At 43.4% G+C, this 20892-nt stretch overlaps 2 pseudogenes; both read left to right on the top strand.

Moving 5' to 3' along the window:
* Positions 1 to 432: 432 nt before the first annotated feature.
* LOC102476230 (keratin, type I cytoskeletal 18 pseudogene) lies at positions 433 to 1703 on the top strand (annotated as a pseudogene).
* Positions 1704 to 1743: 40 nt separating this feature from the next.
* LOC102475819 (keratin, type I cytoskeletal 18-like) lies at positions 1744 to 9806 on the top strand (annotated as a pseudogene).
* Positions 9807 to 20892: the final 11086 nt, after the last annotated feature.

The raw sequence follows: 20892 nt of genomic DNA, 5'->3' as shown, positions 1-20892 counted from the left end.
TTTAAAAAAAAATCAAAATGTATGTACCTACACATCCAAAATGGTCAATGAAGCACTACACACGATCTCATATCATTTAAAGTCTACAGCTTCTGTTTTTTATTCTGGGGTGAGGGGGGAGCCCACCACCCTGTGCTCATGTCACTTCCCTTCCCCAAAGCAACAGTAAGACTCAAGGGGCACATGAATGTCTTAAGAACAAATCCTACACACCCAAAGTTTGAAGGAAGCAGAGGGAAGTCATTTAACAACGATAGAGATCCACCTCTAGACAAGGTCCTCTCTAAGGATAGGTATGTCCAAATCAAGCAGAGATGTGTGAGCCCTGGCAGTAGGTGCACAGGAGTCTTTGCATATGCCCATGACTCTTAAAAGAATTTCCTTTGTGGCTTGAACCTGGTTCCTGGCCTCTGGCTTTCCTCCCTGGACAGCATGAGTTTCACCACCCACTTTACCACCTCACCCACCAGCTACCAATCCCTGGGATCTACCCAGGTGCCCAGCCACTGGGTCTGGCCAGCTAGCAGTGCCACTAGCATCTATGCAGGTGATGGGGGCTCAGGCTCCTGGATCTCCGTGCCATTCACCAGCAGCATCTGCAGTGGCTGGGGGGCTGGGGACCTAGTGGTGGGGACGGCCAGGGGATTGGCAGGAATAGGGAGCTTCCAGAGTGAGAAGGAGACCTGAATGACTGCCTGGCCTCCTACCTGGACAGAGTGAGGAATTGAGATGGATAACCAGAGGCTGGAGAGCAAAATCCAGGAACACTTGGAGAAAAAGTGGCCCCAGGTCATAAATGGAGACATTACTTGAAGGCCATCAAGGAGCTGAGGGCAAGATCTTTGCAAACTCTTTGGACAATGTCCTTGTTATTCTGCAGATAGACAATGCCCATCTTGCTGAAGACTTTAGAGTCAAATATGAGACAGAGCTGGTCATGCATCGGTCTGTGGAGAGGGACATCTGTGGACTCTGCAAGGCCACTGATGACACCAATGTCACTTGGCTGCAGCTAGAGACAGAGATCGAGGCTCTCTAGGAGGAGCTGCTCCTCATGAAGAAGAACCATGAAGAGGAAGGTCTACATGCCCAGATTTCCAGCAGTAGCCTGACCATGGAAGTGGATACTCCCAAGCCTCAAGACTTCAGCAAGATCATAGCCAACATCTGTGCCCAAGAGGATGAACTGACTCAGAAGAACCAAGAGGATCTGGACAAAACTGGTCCCAGCAGACTGAAGAGAGTACCATAATGGTCATCACACAGTCTGCCAAAGTCAGAACTGCAGAATCAATCCTTGTAGGGCTGAGACACACAGCCCAGTCCTTAGAGATCGAACTTGACTCAATGAGCAAACTGAAGGCCAGCTTGGAGAGAGGCCTGAGGAAGGTGGAGGCCTGTTACACCATGCATATGGAGTAGCTCCATAGAGTCCTGCTGCACCTGGAGTCAGAGCTGGCACAGATCCGGGCAGAGGGGCAACACCAGGCCCAGGACTAAGAGGCTCTGCTGAACATCAAGGTCAAGCTGGGGGCTGAGATTGCCACCTACTATCGCCTGCTGGAAGACAGCAAGGGCTTCAGTCTTGGTGATGCCCTGAACAGCAGCAGCTCCATGCAGATCATCCAAAGTCCACCACCCACAGGCTGGTGGATGGCAAGGTGGTATCTGAGATCAATGACACCAAAGTTCTGAGGTGTTGAGACAACAGGGTACCCTTGGAAAGCAAGAGATCAATAAAAAATGCAGAAGTCACTGCATGTCAAAAAAAAAAAAAAGAGAGAGAGAGAGAGAAAGAAAAAGAATTGCCTTTATTCTATCCCACATAACTCACTCAATCTCTGACAGGGAACCCTTTGACAGTCTGGCACTCAAACTCACATGGGGCTTGCATATATGTGTGCCCAAGATTCCCAGAGGAGACTGGAGTAGAAAGGATTGTGGTGTGGCCATCCCCCCTGGGGATGATTTCTTGCTTTCTATCTCTCTTTCTAGTGAGTGCATGCGCCCTATAGCAAAAACCTCTCAAAAGAAAAAAAAAATCATTCCTCCCATTTTCTCTTCTTTTTTTGTACACCTATCTATGGACACTTCCTCAGAAATAATTTTAAAATTCGTAAAATAAGACACATTAAATTTATTGAGTACACCAATTATTGGGTCGTTGGAAAATTCATGATGCATTTTTGCATAGAAAAAAATACTTTACGGCCAGGGGATTGGCAGGAATAGGGAGCTTCCAGAGTGAGAAGGAGACCTGAATGACTGCCTGGCCTCCTACCTGGACAGAGTGAGGAATTGAGATGGATAACCAGAGGCTGGAGAGCAAAATCCAGGAACACTTGGAGAAAAAGTGGCCCCAGGTCATAAATGGAGACATTACTTGAAGGCCATCAAGGAGCTGAGGGCAAGATCTTTGCAAACTCTTTGGACAATGTCCTTGTTATTCTGCAGATAGACAATGCCCATCTTGCTGAAGACTTTAGAGTCAAATATGAGACAGAGCTGGTCATGCATCGGTCTGTGGAGAGGGACATCTGTGGACTCTGCAAGGCCACTGATGACACCAATGTCACTTGGCTGCAGCTAGAGACAGAGATCGAGGCTCTCTAGGAGGAGCTGCTCCTCATGAAGAAGAACCATGAAGAGGAAGGTCTACATGCCCAGATTTCCAGCAGTAGCCTGACCATGGAAGTGGATACTCCCAAGCCTCAAGACTTCAGCAAGATCATAGCCAACATCTGTGCCCAAGAGGATGAACTGACTCAGAAGAACCAAGAGGATCTGGACAAAACTGGTCCCAGCAGACTGAAGAGAGTACCATAATGGTCATCACACAGTCTGCCAAAGTCAGAACTGCAGAATCAATCCTTGTAGGGCTGAGACACACAGCCCAGTCCTTAGAGATCGAACTTGACTCAATGAGCAAACTGAAGGCCAGCTTGGAGAGAGGCCTGAGGAAGGTGGAGGCCTGTTACACCATGCATATGGAGTAGCTCCATAGAGTCCTGCTGCACCTGGAGTCAGAGCTGGCACAGATCCGGGCAGAGGGGCAACACCAGGCCCAGGACTAAGAGGCTCTGCTGAACATCAAGGTCAAGCTGGGGGCTGAGATTGCCACCTACTATCGCCTGCTGGAAGACAGCAAGGGCTTCAGTCTTGGTGATGCCCTGAACAGCAGCAGCTCCATGCAGATCATCCAAAGTCCACCACCCACAGGCTGGTGGATGGCAAGGTGGTATCTGAGATCAATGACACCAAAGTTCTGAGGTGTTGAGACAACAGGGTACCCTTGGAAAGCAAGAGATCAATAAAAAATGCAGAAGTCACTGCATGTCAAAAAAAAAAAAAAGAGAGAGAGAGAGAGAAAGAAAAAGAATTGCCTTTATTCTATCCCACATAACTCACTCAATCTCTGACAGGGAACCCTTTGACAGTCTGGCACTCAAACTCACATGGGGCTTGCATATATGTGTGCCCAAGATTCCCAGAGGAGACTGGAGTAGAAAGGATTGTGGTGTGGCCATCCCCCCTGGGGATGATTTCTTGCTTTCTATCTCTCTTTCTAGTGAGTGCATGCGCCCTATAGCAAAAACCTCTCAAAAGAAAAAAAAAATCATTCCTCCCATTTTCTCTTCTTTTTTTGTACACCTATCTATGGACACTTCCTCAGAAATAATTTTAAAATTCGTAAAATAAGACACATTAAATTTATTGAGTACACCAATTATTGGGTCGTTGGAAAATTCATGATGCATTTTTGCATAGAAAAAAATACTTTTCCTATGACCTAATATATTAAAAGAGTATTTCAGAAAAATTTCTATCTGCTATACAGTTACATACCTTTTTGTTGTTTATTTGACTGTTCATGAGAGACTCAGTGAGAGATAAAGATGGGTACCCTTGACAAGGTCCTGCCATGCCACAATTCTCCCAAGTCCTCAGCCTCCCAGCCAGCCATGATCATGTACAGTGCAGGCTATACCCAGCATGTTCTGGTCAATCCAGTATCTGAAGCCAGAGCCTCCCACGTGGTTCCACCATGGCCCATCCCACGCTACTACCTGCACCACCACAGCTAGGCCTCTTTCTTCTTTCTTAATGCATTAAATAGCAAGGCCTACAAGTGGGTCTCATAATTACAATACTTTTAAAATGGAATATGCGTGAGAGATATTTGCAATGTCCTTCTTAACTGTAGCATGTTATAAAATATGTCTTGGATTTCTATTGGTTGAAAGTCACAGGCAACTAATACTATCGATGTTTATGGCCTATGTGTGTCATTAAAGAAAATGTTCTATTTCGGTTAAAGAATAGCTGAAATAAAAATGCAAGTTTTCAGACCAAGTTCATGGATCTCTTGAATTCAGAGGCCCATACATTCCAGTGGATTCTGTGTCCTGCTGCAGGATCTCTGCTTCCCTCACCACAGGAACTGGCTGGTGCCCCAAGCTGGACTGTCAGAAGTTTTGTCCCTGTAAAGCTAGTGAGTTTTTCAGGGATGGAGATTTGACCCAAACCAGATCAATCAAGGTCTTTTCTGGAACTTTTTCAGAAAGTTTTCAAGGTACATTCTTTTTTTATGCAGATGATATTATGAGTGGGTTATTTATTATTAATTATGGATTTCATACTCCAGAGAAGTCTGGAGGACTGAAGAAGCAGGTGATTCAAAACCTCAGTCCATCTGTGATAGTTTCATGTGTCAACTTAACCATGGGGGTGCTCAAACATTTGTTTAAACATATTCCAGGTATGTCTGCATGAGTGTCTTTGATGGGATTAATGTTTGGATCAGCAGATTGAGTGAGGCTGATCACCTCCTCAGTGTGGATGGGCCTCATCTGATCTGTTGAAGGACTAAATGAAAAAAAGAGGCTGCGTAAGGGAGAACTTGCTCTCTGCCCAACTCTCAGCCTCCATAATTGCATGAACCAATATCTTAAAATAAGTCTCTTTATGGATAAATAGACTAGATAGATCAAAAGATTGATAGGCAGTCCTGTGGTTTGGAACATGGTTCATCCTCTCAGAGTTTTATGTTTTGGAATTTGGTCTTGGTGGTGATTAGATGTTCCCCAGTTGATTGGTTGCATCTAGATTGTATCAACTGTACTGTGAAGGTATGAGGTATTAAGTGAAAACTTAATTCCTTCATGGGGTCCTGGGTGACATCTTGGGGTGTGATAATGTCATGAAGGCAGGGCCCCTCTGACTGAGTTATGGCAGACATAAAGTTGGAGGAAATGAGACCAGAACAGCAAAACACTCTCTGTCCTGCTGTCAGTTGTGCTCCCCACCATTTTGTGATGACTGTGGACTTTCCAGTCACTAGAATTGTGAGTTATTAAATCTCTATTTCTTTGTAACTCACCCATCCTTGGGTACTTCTGTTAGCAATACAATAATGGATTAATATGGGCAGACAGATAGACAACTTATTGGTTCTGTTTCTCTGGAGAACCCAACACACCATCTTAGCCTTACTTCCATGTTATGAAGGGGTTGGTGTAAGACATGGTACACACAGACAGAAATATTTTGCAATTCCTATTTCCTAGTATAGAGAATTGTTCTTTATATCTTAATCACAGGGCAGTAGGATTTTAAAAGGAAAAAGAGAAGGACTCATTGAAAAATAACAGAATCTACCCTGTGGAGTGGACTAATATAGTTTTACTGTGTGACAAATACATAACCCCATAACCTGAGAATAAACTACCAAGTAGTTTTAGGGTTAAATTCCAATCTCTTGAGATAGCTTTGGGAAAAAAGACAACTTTAAAGTCAAGCATTCTCTTTACAACGACTGTCCTTAATCATGTAAAAAGATTTCATCCTATTGCAGCTCTTTATGTCACACTGTCAAGTTCATTCCCAGAACCAGAGCTCTTCAAGGTGTTGACGCCTATTTTCCACTTACCCATGTGTGGTTGGCATTTAGACATTCACTGCCCATCAACTGGTCTTGCATGGTGTATGGATTTGAATCTCCACATCTGTCCATCAGTTCCAGTCACTGCCAAACAGGTAATAAGCCCAAGGACCCAGAAAGAAAGGTTTTAAAATGGATTCAAAATTCTGGCTTTCTGGGAACCAGCAGTTAGCGTAATGGCTATGTCACTGGACTCCCACGTAGTCGACCACGGTTCGCGTCCTGGTCCCGGTGGCTTAAAACTCACGCCGGGCGCGTGTGCGTGCGTGCCCAAGATCCCGAGAGGAGAATGGAGGAGAAGGGATTGTGGCGTGACCATCCCCCCTGGGGAGTGATTTCTCACTTTCTGTCTCTATGTCTCTCTCTGTCTGTCTGGCGAGCACACCGGCCTATAGCGAAAATCTCTCCAAACAACAAACAAAAATTCTGGCTTGCTTGCAGCATGTGGGAGAAGGTCTCAGGATCCCTAAGGCTGAAACCAAATATTTTGAGCAACTTTGCACTGATGAATAATCAAGTCAAAATTAGAAATAGATCATTTCTGTGGAGACCTCAGCCTGCTCTCTGATTGAAGCACTGCAGAGAGAAAGTTATTTTGTCACTAGGACCCTTTTTGTTCTGAGGATGGAAAACACATTTTGAAGACTCTGGAGCTTTAAGTCAAAGGCGCTTTAAGGAAAGGAGAAACAACCCATGCGTGAATTCTAAGAGGGCTCACGCTAGCCACAGAGCTGTTTTCTCCACCAGAACCCCTTGGTTGGCCCAGTCCCAGCTTCAGTTGTTTTCAGTTCTTTGTTGTGCCTTTAATTCCAAAGAAGCAGCTATTTTATTTGGCTTTCATTCTATTACTCATGCAGTGCGACATGTCTGTGCAGCCACACGTCCAAGAAAGTGAAACAGAGGAGATTAAAAACAGATCTGTCTAGTGAGCAGGTGTCGAGCATTATCTAATAGCAAACTAAATATAAAAAGGGAGACTAATTAGAGTTCTGGCATCTCTCCTGCTGTTGGCTTTGCAGCTCTTTAACTCTTGAAGATGCTTTTCAAGACAGAAAGACAGAACTTACCGGAAAAGAAGTCTGCAGTTCCACGTGTGTGTGTGTGTGTGTGTGTGTGTGTGTGGAAAGGAAGAGGGGCCAAAAATGGAGCAATTTTGCCTGGCAATGCCACACAATGAGGAACATTGATAAGAAGTTCCTTGTCCTGATGAGAAAAACCCAGTCCTCTAGAACATTGTTTCTCGAAGTGTGGTCCTCAGACCAGCAGCCTCAGCACTCCCAGATGCCCGTTAGAGATAGTCTTGGCAGGGAGCATTGGTAAAACGCAGTGCCCTTAAGGCTAACCCCTGTGGGAAGGCTCCCAGCTCGCGAATGCAGACCTCCCTGCTTTGCATGCCTGTGCCCGTGATCTGAGCTGGCTGAGGCTGGGTGGGGTGCTGTCAAGACCCTGTTGGGGGTGCTATCTCTCTTACTCATAGAAGAAAGAAACTTTTTATTGAAAAGAAGAAACTAAAGTGTAAAAAGACTATATAACTAGGAAAAGAAAAGCAATACAGACTTGGGCCCATGTTGGAGATACTGACCCAGACCTGTATTTCTCTTAGTTTTTGTTTTGTTTCTTCTATAAGATGTGTACACTTACTGGAGAGAGACCGAGAGAGGTGAAGTGAGAAATCACGCCAAAGAGGGAATGGCCGTGCCACCATCCTTTCTCTTCTCCGGATTTTAGGCACACGCACACCCATGCCCAGTGTGATTTTCTCTTTCTTTCTTTCTTTCTCCCTCTCTCTCTCTCTCTCTCTCTCTCTCTCTTTTTTTTTCTTTCTTTCTTTGCTTCTTTCTTTCGGAGAGGTTTTTGCTATAGAGCATGTGTGCTTTTGTGCCCACCAGAAAGATAGAGAGAGACAGAAAGTGACAAATCACCCCTGGGGGGATGGCCACCCCACAATCCCTTCTCCTCTTGCGATCTTGGGCACACACACACGCTCTCAGCATGAGTTTAAACCACTGGGTCCAGGACTCGAACCATGGTCAACTACATAGGGGTCCAGCAACATAGCCATTATGCCAACTGCTGGTCCCATCCCAGTGTGATTGTCAAGACTGAGATTCAAACTTCAGTAGGCCATATGAAAATTCAGTGCCTTATCCACCACGCCACCTGCTGGTCAATTGTCAGAAGGCACATGTGCTCACCAGAGAGGAGAAGGAGGGATTAATTCTAGGAGGGCTCACCTTAGCCTCAGAGCTACACCACAATCTCTTCTTCATTTCAGCATCCTGTCAGGATTTGGGGCATGCATTCACACGTGTCTAGAGTGCTTTACAAGCAGCCAGGGTCAAGATTCAAACTGCGGTCAGCCATGTGGGATCTGATTGCCTTAACCACTAGGCCACAGTGCCAATCCCAGAACCTGAATTTCTAACAACTGATTGCCAGTTAGTTTATATGTGCAGTGAAGTTTCAGAAGCAACATTCCAGAAATTGGAATGGAGGGGATAGGAGTTGGCAGTGGAGTTGGTGGAGTAGAGCTGAAGAAGGCAGTCCCTAAAGAGGGAATTTGGGTGGGATACTTGGTAATTGACTAAGGCAGGGAGAGTTCGGCAAATTTCCGTAAAGGTCCAGATGGTAATTATTTAAGTTTTGCAAGCCATATAGTCTCCACAACAGCTAGTCAACTGTGTCACTATAGCACAAATACAACAACAAACATTATATAAACAAGCAAGCACAGCTGTACCCTATAAAACTTTATTTACAAAAGCAGGCACTAGGCCCAATTTGCTCATAGTGGTCTTTTGCCGACTCCCAGTTTAAGGGAACATGCATGGCTTTGTGGGAAACATGCTCACCTGTCCGATGCCAAAGAATGGTCACAGGGATGTGAGGTATAGGAAAGCGAGATTTTAATGACAGGATTGCAAGATCGAGTGTCTGACGGGCAGTCACCTCCAAATCAGTTACAACAAGCATTTTATTCCCTAGTGCGCAAGTCCCTCCCCCAGTTCCTCATTGGCTGAGCACTATTGGGTGTACAATCTCCCTGGACATCACCTAGGTTTTATTATTCTCGTATTGGTATTAAGGCACAGACTTGGGACAAGCCCACAGAAAAAGGCCCGCCAATGTCCTGAGTAGAGAGAAGAACCAGGAAGTAAAAAGAAGCAAAAGGCTGGTGACCAATACCATCTTTTTTTTTTTTTTTTGGAGAGATTTTTGCTACAGGGTGCATGTGCTCACCAGATAGTCAGAGAGAGACAGAAAGACAGAAATCGAGAAATCACCCCCCCAGGGAGATGGCCACGCCACAATCCCTTCTCTTCCATTCTCCTCTCAGGATCTTGGGCACTCACGCACACGAGCCCGGCATGAGTTTAAGCCACCAGGTCCAGGACTCGAACCACGGTCGACTACTTGGGAGTCTAGTGACATAGCCATTACACCAACTGCTGGTCCCGTCCAGCCACCATCTTGAGAAGTCACTTTTCAAGGGCAACTTGTTTTGGGAACTTTTCTGGAATGTGTACTTTCTGGGGTTGTCACATCTGCAAGTTGGTTAAGCAACTTTTGTTAAGCTACTCTTGAAGATAAATCACTAAAGGCTACTTTTTTTTTTTTTTCAAATTCATATAATGTGGAATATTCTAGGCTAATCATGAGCTTGATTATACTAATCCCAAGGCTTGTGGTATCACTAGCTTCTAAAACCAGTCCTGTCAATGATACAGAATACTTTAAAGGAGGGCTTTGTCTTTGAAAATTAAGAACATATACTTGAGGAACTAGCCCTGTTCCTCAAGTATTCCCCTTATTCTGAAAAATGCTAAAAATGTGTTATTGCATAGGCTACTTGGAACAGTCCTAATTATCTTCTAAAATGATCCCCAGTAGGTAGGAGAACCAGAGAACAAAGTCAATTTATCCACACACACACATAGTGAAACACTCTCGGGTCACCACTAAAATGTTTTTATTTAGCTGAGCTGGCGTTGGCTTCTTCTCTCCTTGTTCTTCCATTTTATGCCCAGCCCTTTTGGCTACTTAAAATTCCATCACCTGGCTCCCAACCCGGGCCTCGCACTGACACCCCTTTCTCATTGAAACTTGGGATACGGGGAATCTGGATCACTAAGAGTTGTGGAGGAATAAAAGAAGCACTCCCAAAAAGGTTGATAATTGGAGGCCAGTAATGCTGGTTTAGCAGGACCCCTGGCCTGAAATGGCACCACTAACACTGGCTCAGCATATGCAATGAGCATGAGAATATACCTGGCCCCTTTAGTTTTGTGACTCAAAGCAATCCTAAAATCCCATGATCTTGGATTGAGTCCCCCAGGAGGAGACCCTGAGACAGAGGTTCTAAGATGTAGTTTATTGGGGAGGTGGCCCTGGACCATGGTAAGGGAGCGAGGACCTCAGAAGAGAAGGAAGTCAATAACGTATGTGCACTGAAATCAGTTACTGCTGAGGGCAACTAGAGTTTCATTCTGACAGCCAGGGTAGATCCTGCACTGGAATTACCCCATCTGAAGGGCAAGGGACCTAGGGTGTTTATAAACCAACCCCATCTGTCACGGGCTGGAAGATGCTCCCAGCCGGGGGGAAGGGGTGATTAAGTCCCTGGAACTCGCTTCCAACCTATCATGTGTGCAAACAGGACAGGTTTCAGAGGCTGGATGCATTCTGGAAAAGAGATAAAGGTTTGCAGATAGAAATGAGACTGGCATCAGAGAAATGTGAGCACCAAAGTGTAAAAGTCGGGGCACCAGGAGCATCTGCCATGTCACTGATAGACAGAAGTCTCTGTAACATTCCCTCCGAATGTAAAACTGAGCAGAGATTCCTAACAGACACAGAAAAGACCGACGTTAGCATGGGTTACCTTTAATTACAAGTAACTGAAAACGGGACTAAATAGTGATGTAAATATCTTAGATACTGGGAGAGTTTTGCTACTAAACCAAGAGGTAAACTAAGACATAGGAAATACAGGCCCAAACCGTGTAGTCATACATTAAATCCCAGGTGAGGTGCAAGAATGTCTCAGGAAGCAAGTCACCGACAGAACAAGAACAACCAGTCCTGCTGCAGTGGTAGAGAGAACCCAGGAGAGGGCTTAGCAGGAAGAGGAAATGAATCAAATGAAGAACAGGGCATGTTTCCACATTTGCAAAATAGTAAACTGCTAAGGGGGTAATTAAAGAGGTTTATGAAAAATAAAGCAAAAGAGGACCAGACAGTGGTGCAGCAGTAATGAACATTCTGCTATGCTGAACCCACTCAGAAGGGTCCGGGGTTGGCATTCAAGGCCTCCCTGACGTATCAGGTGCATACATGTGCCTGTGATCCAGGTTGGCCAAGGGTAGGGGTGGATCATGGTGTGGGGACTCTTCTGGGATTCTTTCTCTCTTCAGAAGAAATAAATAAACTTTTGTTTAATTTGCCCAAGGGTGTATGCGCTCACCAGAGAGAGATGGAGAAACAGAGAGAGGAAAGAGAAAGCAGCCTCTAAAGAGGCATGGTCATACTGCAATCACGTTTCCATTTCTCCATCCTGTCAGGATTTGGGGCACACATACACACATGTCCAGCATCTTTTTCAAGTTACCAGGGCTGGAATTCAAACACATGTTCAGGCACGTGAGATCTGACTCCCTTTACCATTAGGACTTGGGGAGCCTTAAATAAATAAACCTTTTGAAAATTAAAATAAAGGCCAGGAAAGTGTAAAAATAAATAAACAAATTGAAAAAAGAAAATAAATAAATACATAAATAAAATAAAATAAAATAAGGCCAGGAAGTAATGTGGTTGTTAAGGCGTTGGATTCCCACATGGCTGACCATGTTTTGAGTCTCAGACCTGCCTCTTGAAAATCACATGGGATATGTGTGCACTCATGCTCAAAATACCAGGAGGAGAAAGGATTGCGGTGTGGCCACCCCTCCGAAGGAGATGATTTCTTTCTTTACCTCTCTCTGCCTCTCTCCAGCAGTGCAAGCATCCTATGTTAAAAACAAAACAAAAAATTAAATAAAAAGAAGCCAGTTTTAAAATAAAGTAGTTATGGGACCAGCAGCTAGCGTAATGGCTATGTTGTTGAACTCCCATGTAGTCGACCGTGGTTCAAGTCCCAGACCCGGTGGCTTAAATTCACTCCAGGCACATGTGTATGCATGCCCAAGATCCCGAGAGGAGAATGGAGAAGAAGGGATTGCGGCGTGGCCATCCCCCATGGGGAATGAGTTCTCGCTTCCTATCTCTGTCTCTCTCTGTCTTTCTGGCGAGTGCACATAAAAACCTCTCCAAAATAATAATAATAATAAAGCAGTTATTGATTCTAAAGAAAGGAAAAACAATAAAGGAAATTGAAACATACATAATTGCTACACAGAAAGCCATAACTCAGCTGCAAGTTTAAACAGCCACCACCCTGGAGTATGGTTCTTAGCAATGGAGAACTGGAGTTGGCGGCTCTGTGGCACAGCTTCCAGTCACTGGCGGCCTGCTCTGGGTGGTACTCTGTGCACTCCTCCCAAGTCCAGCAGAACCAGACACCCTTCTGTACCTCAGTGACGCAATGTCTAATACATTTTTTTAAGAGCTTGTCCTTGTCTCCATCCCAGTCTCCCTACTCGACCACTCTTGGTTTCTAGAATGACTTTGTAAATAAACTACTTGCACTGAGAACAAACTCACTACCTTCTTCTCTCATTCCCTACTTAAAATGAATGAACAAATTCTAGGGAAAATCCTATAATTTGTATGATGGAGGGAAGGGTCTCTATTAAGCAATCAAACAGCTTCCTGATCAGAAAAATGTCTCATTTCTGTAATTATAGTCTTGCCCCTCTTGCTGCCCCAGGATTGGGTAGCTCAGTCCTGTGACTCTTCTCTCTGCTCTCAGCTTGTTAAGCAAGCATTCCAGCTCCTTCAAGGTGGGAGCAGAGCAGAGAAAGGAGACCTAAAAGTAGGGGCAGGAAAGGCCTTATGTGGAAAGTACTGTTGTGACATGGCAAAGCTCATTTCTAGACTGGGGGAAGGTGGAGATTGCAGTCACCCACTCCCCAATCATTCTTGGCGTTGTCTCACCTGCAGTTCTCTTGAACAGGCAAATGTCCTTCCCTGACTGAACACCTATGTTTCCTCTTTGGCTCCTGGGAAGCCATGGAGAGGCTAACCTGCCATAGTGTCACCACTCCCCATCAGGCCAACCTCCTAGAAGTAAGATGACCTCTCTCATTCAGAAGGTCACCTCAAGATTTTTCAGGAGTGATTCAGACATCACCTAGTAGATCTAGAGTGCTATTGGAGATTTATATCAGGGTCTGGGGAGATTCACTGAAGCCCCTTCCCTAGCAGAGGTGCGGGAAAGTATCTTCCGTCTCACTCATGTGGGTATTGGGGAAATGAGAGGAGGGATAGGACTCCCAGCAGTCTGACAGCTTTCTCCAATACTCATCTAATCTCCAGTTCCTAGGGCTTCCACGATGTCTGTAGAGTCTGGAGATGGGTGCTCAGCTAAGGGCAGAAGCTAGTTGTTGGATTTGCCAAGACCTTGCTCCAGTCTCACTTGGAATGTGGGAGTCATCAGCATCTCTTGTCTTAAGAGTTTTAACCCAAGTTGGGAGAAAAAATTGTTATTTTAACCTCCTGTTATACATGATGAAAATAACTTTGCTCAAGACTCAGCAATATGTACATGGTCATAATAATGCAAATGCTGAAAACTGATTTAATCAAAATGATGATGGCACCATAATAGAAGACAAAGGGGAGAGAGTCACAGCTTCACCCACCCACTGGGTAATGTCAAGGCTCCAAGTTGCCAACAGCAGACTCCACCCTGTCTTGTTAAAGCAGGAAATCAGGTTGTAAAGGACATTAGGTAGTTCTCCAGAATCTTCTAGAACAATCCCTAGCCACTCATGGTACAGCCAACACTTCAAACTACTGACACTTAGAACCATACATCAAAGACTCTATCCCTTCAGCCGCTCAAAGCCCAGACCAGACACTGCTCTGGTTACAGAAGACCCTCTTCCCCTGAATGTCCCTTTCCTCGTGTACTCACTTTGGAATAAAAATCTTGAGCAGGTACATCTGATTGGCCACGTCTGATTACATTCCTGCACTGTACCCGGAACTCCTGCTCCCTCAGCAGGGGAGACAGAGAACACCTTATGGCTTCCATCTTGGAAATACAGGAAATTACCAGAATACAAGGCCTGTTCAAACAATTTCGAGTTCTACAAGTTCTTCAAATGTCTACTTTGGGAAGTGGGCAGGAAAAATGAATAAATCCAGAAGTTTCAGATAGGCATTTCATCTAGAAAGATGTACCAAAAAGTACCAAAAGAAACAGCTCAAGAGTTGAAAGTCCTGGAGAAAAGGATGGGGAGTAGAGGATAAACGATGGTAAGACAAGGACAGCTGTTTTTCAAATAAGTCATTAGAAAATATTTTTTAAAAATGTATGCCATGTGCATGTGATACTCTGGTAAATGTAAAACTTTCTTCTCTCATTCCCTACTTAAAATGAATGAACAAATTCTAGGGAAAATCCTATAATTTGTATGATGGAGGGAAGGGTCTCTATTAAGCAATCAAACAGCTTCCTGATCAGAAAAATGTCTCATTTCTGTAATTATAGTCTTGCCCCTCTTGCTGCCCCAGGATTGGGTAGCTCAGTCCTGTGACTCTTCTCTCTGCTCTCAGCTTGTTAAGCAAGCATTCCAGCTCCTTCAAGGTGGGAGCAGAGCAGAGAAAGGAGACCTAAAAGTAGGGGCAGGAAAGGCCTTATGTGGAAAGTACTGTTGTGACATGGCAAAGCTCATTTCTAGACTGGGGGAAGGTGGAGATTGCAGTCACCCACTCCCCAATCATTCTTGGCGTTGTCTCACCTGCAGTTCTCTTGAACAGGCAAATGTCCTTCCCTGACTGAACACCTATGTTTCCTCTTTGGCTCCTGGGAAGCCATGGAGAGGCTAACCTGCCATAGTGTCACCACTCCCCATCAGGCCAACCTCCTAGAAGTAAGATGACCTCTCTCATTCAGAAGGTCACCTCAAGATTTTTCAGGAGTGATTCAGACATCACCTAGTAGATCTAGAGTGCTATTGGAGATTTATATCAGGGTCTGGGGAGATTCACTGAAGCCCCTTCCCTAGCAGAGGTGCGGGAAAGTATCTTCCGTCTCACTCATGTGGGTATTGGGGAAATGAGAGGAGGGATAGGACTCCCAGCAGTCTGACAGCTTTCTCCAATACTCATCTAATCTCCAGTTCCTAGGGCTTCCACGATGTCTGTAGAGTCTGGAGATGGGTGCTCAGCTAAGGGCAGAAGCTAGTTGTTGGATTTGCCAAGACCTTGCTCCAGTCTCACTTGGAATGTGGGAGTCATCAGCATCTCTTGTCTTAAGAGTTTTAACCCAAGTTGGGAGAAAAAATTGTTATTTTAACCTCCTGTTATACATGATGAAAATAACTTTGCTCAAGACTCAGCAATATGTACATGGTCATAATAATGCAAATGCTGAAAACTGATTTAATCAAAATGATGATGGCACCATAATAGAAGACAAAGGGGAGAGAGTCACAGCTTCACCCACCCACTGGGTAATGTCAAGGCTCCAAGTTGCCAACAGCAGACTCCACCCTGTCTTGTTAAAGCAGGAAATCAGGTTGTAAAGGACATTAGGTAGTTCTCCAGAATCTTCTAGAACAATCCCTAGCCACTCATGGTACAGCCAACACTTCAAACTACTGACACTTAGAACCATACATCAAAGACTCTATCCCTTCAGCCGCTCAAAGCCCAGACCAGACACTGCTCTGGTTACAGAAGACCCTCTTCCCCTGAATGTCCCTTTCCTCGTGTACTCACTTTGGAATAAAAATCTTGAGCAGGTACATCTGATTGGCCACGTCTGATTACATTCCTGCACTGTACCCGGAACTCCTGCTCCCTCAGCAGGGGAGACAGAGAACACCTTATGGCTTCCATCTTGGAAATACAGGAAATTACCAGAATACAAGGCCTGTTCAAACAATTTCGAGTTCTACAAGTTCTTCAAATGTCTACTTTGGGAAGTGGGCAGGAAAAATGAATAAATCCAGAAGTTTCAGATAGGCATTTCATCTAGAAAGATGTACCAAAAAGTACCAAAAGAAACAGCTCAAGAGTTGAAAGTCCTGGAGAAAAGGATGGGGAGTAGAGGATAAACGATGGTAAGACAAGGACAGCTGTTTTTCAAATAAGTCATTAGAAAATATTTTTTAAAAATGTATGCCATGTGCATGTGATACTCTGGTAAATGTAAAACTGTTTAAGGGGGTCCTGCTTCATGAGCACCAGTCTCTCAGGGTGACACATTTCAGACACCCCAGTGCGGCAGGCCCAGTGGAACTGCACGCCAGGGTATTTGGCATGCTGTCAGATGGTATGTTTTCTGCTCATCTGCCCACAGCTGTCTGTGTGGAGGGGCTGCTAGCCGCTCTCCTTCCGGAGAATTCATCATTGGCAGAGGTAGAAAAATAGATTGGCTTTTGTATTGTGTTTTGTTTGCTTTCTTTTCTTCTGACTTACTTAAATATAAAGATCGTGTTGAAAATGAAAAGAACATGATAATACCAAGTTTGCCAGACACTCATCAATGTAAGACATTACATTTTACAAGGCCATGGTTTCCAAAACAGGCCGGAAGGGCCCACTGTGCCTCCTTGCCTCATGAGCCCAAACCATGTGAGCACGTGGTCTCTGTAGTCACGCAGGACCCCGTGTTAAAGGCGCCTTGAACTTGGTTTAATGCTCTGCCTCTGCGGTTGTCTCAAAAGTCTTTATAATTTTTGTATAAGGAGCTCTGCGTTTTCATTTGGCACTGCGAGCTGCAAACTATATAGCCAGTCCTGTGTGAGCCTAAATTAGCCAGTCCAGGACTCCATTTAAGGCTTCAGCAGAGAAGTCACATTAGTCAAAGTGTTAAGGTGCTTCTTTTCTTCTCTCTCTCTTTGCCTCTCTCTCTTCCTCTGGGATTTTTAATCTGGAGACACTTCCAATTGTATATAAACTTTTCTGTGAATATATGACTTGCATTTCTCTGGACAGTCTCCTTAGCTTTTATCAAAAGTTCTGTCACACCTACTTGCTCCTGAAAAAAAATGTTGAGCACCATCTGTTTACTGGGCTTTAACTTTCTAGTTTCTCTTTAACAAGGTAGCATAAATGTGTGCGTTAGTCCATGCCACCTCCAAATCCCAAAGATGGTAACTATGTCAAGTGTTCCTTCTGTAGGCTGAGTCATGTGCTTGCGTCTCCCATCACCAGAAAGAGACAGGTCAAGCAATGGGCACACTTCCCTTGCTTAAAGTGACGAGATGTGGCACTCTGCTACCAGATTCTCTTCTTAGGCTAAATGGCAGATGCTTGAGAGCAAAGTCTTGTAGCTCTCTATCTAGGAGGCATTTTGTTTACACAGGACAGCTCAGCTAAAAGAAAACTCATTTCGTACAGCATGGCTTTTAGAGTAATTTACCTTGAATGGAATCCTCTAGATAATAATATACTCTGCAAACATGGAGTCATAGCATGTGGGAACTGATAGATTCCTAGAAACAAATGGAAACTGCAACACGAAAAGCTTACCGTATGTTGAAACATTTTAGGTACAATCTCCCAAAGTTTAGTCTCATGATTTAAAAAAAAAAAAATTGTAGTTTATTCATTTTGTATTTATTTCATGAGGGAGAGATAGAGAAAGAGAGAGAGGCAGATATCCCCAACAGGGCCTTAGCACCGCTGTGCCAATCACCTGGCCCCTAGGCCTGTGATTTCCGACAGGTTAAATGGACCCTTTGAGAACGTTCTTCCTCAAACACAGGGTCTCTTGCTTAATGAATAGAGGTTTCAGAAAAGTAAGGGGCTGAGTCTCAGCCCTAGCATCTTGCCTACGATTCTAGAGTGAGCAAAGGGCTTCCACGTGCCCAAATTATTTTTAGTTTTTTCAGTTCTCTGAGGTCAGTAACAGCATCCCTGTTGTTCAGGGAATGAAATCAAATCTCAGAGAAGTTTCATCATGTGTCTGAGGTCACACAGCAAGGAATGGGGATGTAATGTCAGTCTCCAACTGAAGTGCTCCTCTCAGGGCCCAAGAAGCAGAACTTCCCGAGCGTGGGTTCTCTGCAAAGTCTCTACTGAGTGGCCCCGTGGGCTGTGCTGGGAGATATTTTCACCCCTTGGTTAGTGACTTAAGAAAGTCATCTAAATACTCCATTGTCTGTTTGTCCACACTTACTATGGGAATAATAATAATGCCCATCTCATAATATTACCATGAGAGCTAAATGAGTTTGTTATTTAAAAAACTTTTTTTTTTTTAAAAGTGTAACTCAGGGGCCAGTTCCATGGTGCAGCAATACTGGACAGCTTAAGAGAATCTGGATCCCACATGACAACCAAGTTTAGGATCCGTAGCCCACTCACTTGAAATACATAGAGCATGTGCACAGTGCCCAAAATCTGAAAGCCTGGAGGACTGGAGGAAGGAGATTGCGACCTGACGAGATCTTAGAGGGTTCTGCTCTCTTTGTCTGTCTTTCTCTCTCAGTCATGTTCATATATACTCTATCACAAATAAAAAAAGAAAAAAGAACATTTTAAAGTCTAGCTCATAGTAAGCACCAGGGTGCTCATTATTATTCTTGCTAATGCTATTATTGTTACCCTTGTATCTCATCAATACTGGAAATTACTGGGCCAGCTCCATAATCTAGTGATGAAGGCTCTCAGTTTCCAAATGGCTGACTACGTAGTTCAAATCTGGACCAGGTGGGCAATGCACGTGCATGTCCAAAATCCCAACAGGGTAGAAAAATGGAGAAAGGATTGTGATGCGACTACATCCCACGGGAGGGCACTTTCTCCCTCTGCTTCTCTGTCTTTCTGTGTCTCTTTGGAAAGCACATATACCTTCTGGCAAATAATTTAAAAAAAAATTTAATACCAGAAATTATTTAGTTTCTACAACTTAGGAGACAGAAAAGAATCTTTTTTCAAAAAAATTGACATTTAATAATTGCACATAGAGTACAGTGTTATTTTTCAGTGATGTGAATACACTGTGTAATGATCAAATCAGAGTAATTAGTATAACCACCTCAAACAGTTATCATTATGTTGTGCTGGGGACATTCAAAATCCTTTCTTCTATCTATTTTGAAATATACAACAAATTATTGTAACTATAATCACTCTATTGCGCTATAGAACACTAGAACTTATTCCTTCTATCTAATTTGAATGCGATATCTGTTAACCAGCAGCTCCTTAGTAACCACCATTCTACTCTCTACTTCTATGAGAACAACATTTTTAGCTTTTATATATGTGAGAAAAGCAGTATTTTTCTTTCTGTGCCTGGCTTATTTCGCTTAATTCAATGTCCTCCAGGTTCACCTGTTTCCTGACAGGATTTTGTTATTTTTAATAGCTAAATAATATTCCATAATGGAATATGTGAGAGAGATATAAATGTGTGTGTGTGTGTGTGTGTGTGTGTGTGTGTGTGTGCGTTCATGTATCAATACTGGAAATATCAATACAGGGATATATATATATATATATATACACTTTTTCTTTATCCATTAATCAGTTGATGGATACTTAGTCTGATTCTATTTCTTGGCTATTGTGAGGAGGCTACAATGAACATGAAAGCATAGATATCTCTTCAAAATACTGATTTCCATCCCTTTGAGCATATGTACAGTAGTAGGATTGCTGGATCATGACCAGTGATGTTGAGTATTTTTTTTTCATATATTTGATGACCATCTGTATGTCTCATTTTGAAAAAATGTCTATTCGGGTGATATACCCATTTTAAAAATCCAGTTATTTGGGGTTTTGCTGCTGAGTTGAGTCCCTTGTATATTTTGAATAGTAATCCTTTCTTAGATGAATAGTTTGCAGATATTTTCTCCCATTCTGTAAATTCTCTTCACTTTGTTGATGGTTTCCTTTCCTTTTTGGTTTTATATAATCTGTCTATTTTCGCTTTTGTTGCTTGTGACAGTTTCTCCATTGGTCTAAGTGCATCTTATGCAAATGCCATGCTAAAGCTTTATAATGTATCTTGAAGTCAGGTAATGTGCTGCCTCCAGCTTTGTTTTTTGTCAGATTGCTTTAACTATTCAGAATGTTTTGGTGTGTGTGATTTCATACAACTATTATGCTTGCTTTTTCTATTCTGGTGAATAGCATTTTGCCATTGGCCTTTTGATAAAGATTGCAATGAATCCATAGATCACTTTGGGTAGTGTAGACATTTTAATAGTGTTAATTCTTTCAATCTGTAAATGTGGAACATCTTTTAATTTCTTGTATGTCATCTTTGGTTTCTTTTATCAGTATTTTATGGTTTTTGTTGTAGAGCTCTTCCTCAGTTATGTTTATTCCTAGGTATTTTATTTTATTTTTTACCTTAGAATGTAAAGTATTTTTTTAAACCTCTAAAATTTGAAAACAAGATGGTCTAGGTTAAATAATTTGGAGCTCAGTTTTTCTGCTTAAAATACAAAAGCAACTTCCTAAAACTCCTAGGTGGGAACAGTACTGTTCTGTGTGTGTGTGTGTGTGTGTGTGTGTGTGTGTGTTGTAAAAATTATTTTATTTAACTTTATTTATTTATTCACTATTATTTTCCAGTTTGATCAGAGAGAGACAGAGAGAGAGAGGAAAAGTGAGAAAGCAGGCCACCAAGTGCAGGACCTGAACTGCAGTCAAGCATGTGGGAGTCCAGCGCCTTTAACCACCACCCCACTGGCCAGCCCCAAGGGAACACTACTGTTTTGATGATCTCTAACTAGATGAATTGATCAATCTCAATGGACAATATCCCTTTTTTTTCCTTGGTAAGGGTTTTAAAAATTTAGAACAGCTGTACTTTTCTAGTC

Source organism: Tupaia chinensis, unplaced genomic scaffold (assembly GCF_000334495.1).
Source record: "Tupaia chinensis unplaced genomic scaffold, TupChi_1.0 Scaffold000443_1, whole genome shotgun sequence".
NCBI lineage: Eukaryota > Metazoa > Chordata > Mammalia > Scandentia > Tupaiidae > Tupaia > Tupaia belangeri.
Note: the sequence above shows the minus strand (reverse complement) of the source record. Positions and strands in the feature narration are given on the sequence as shown.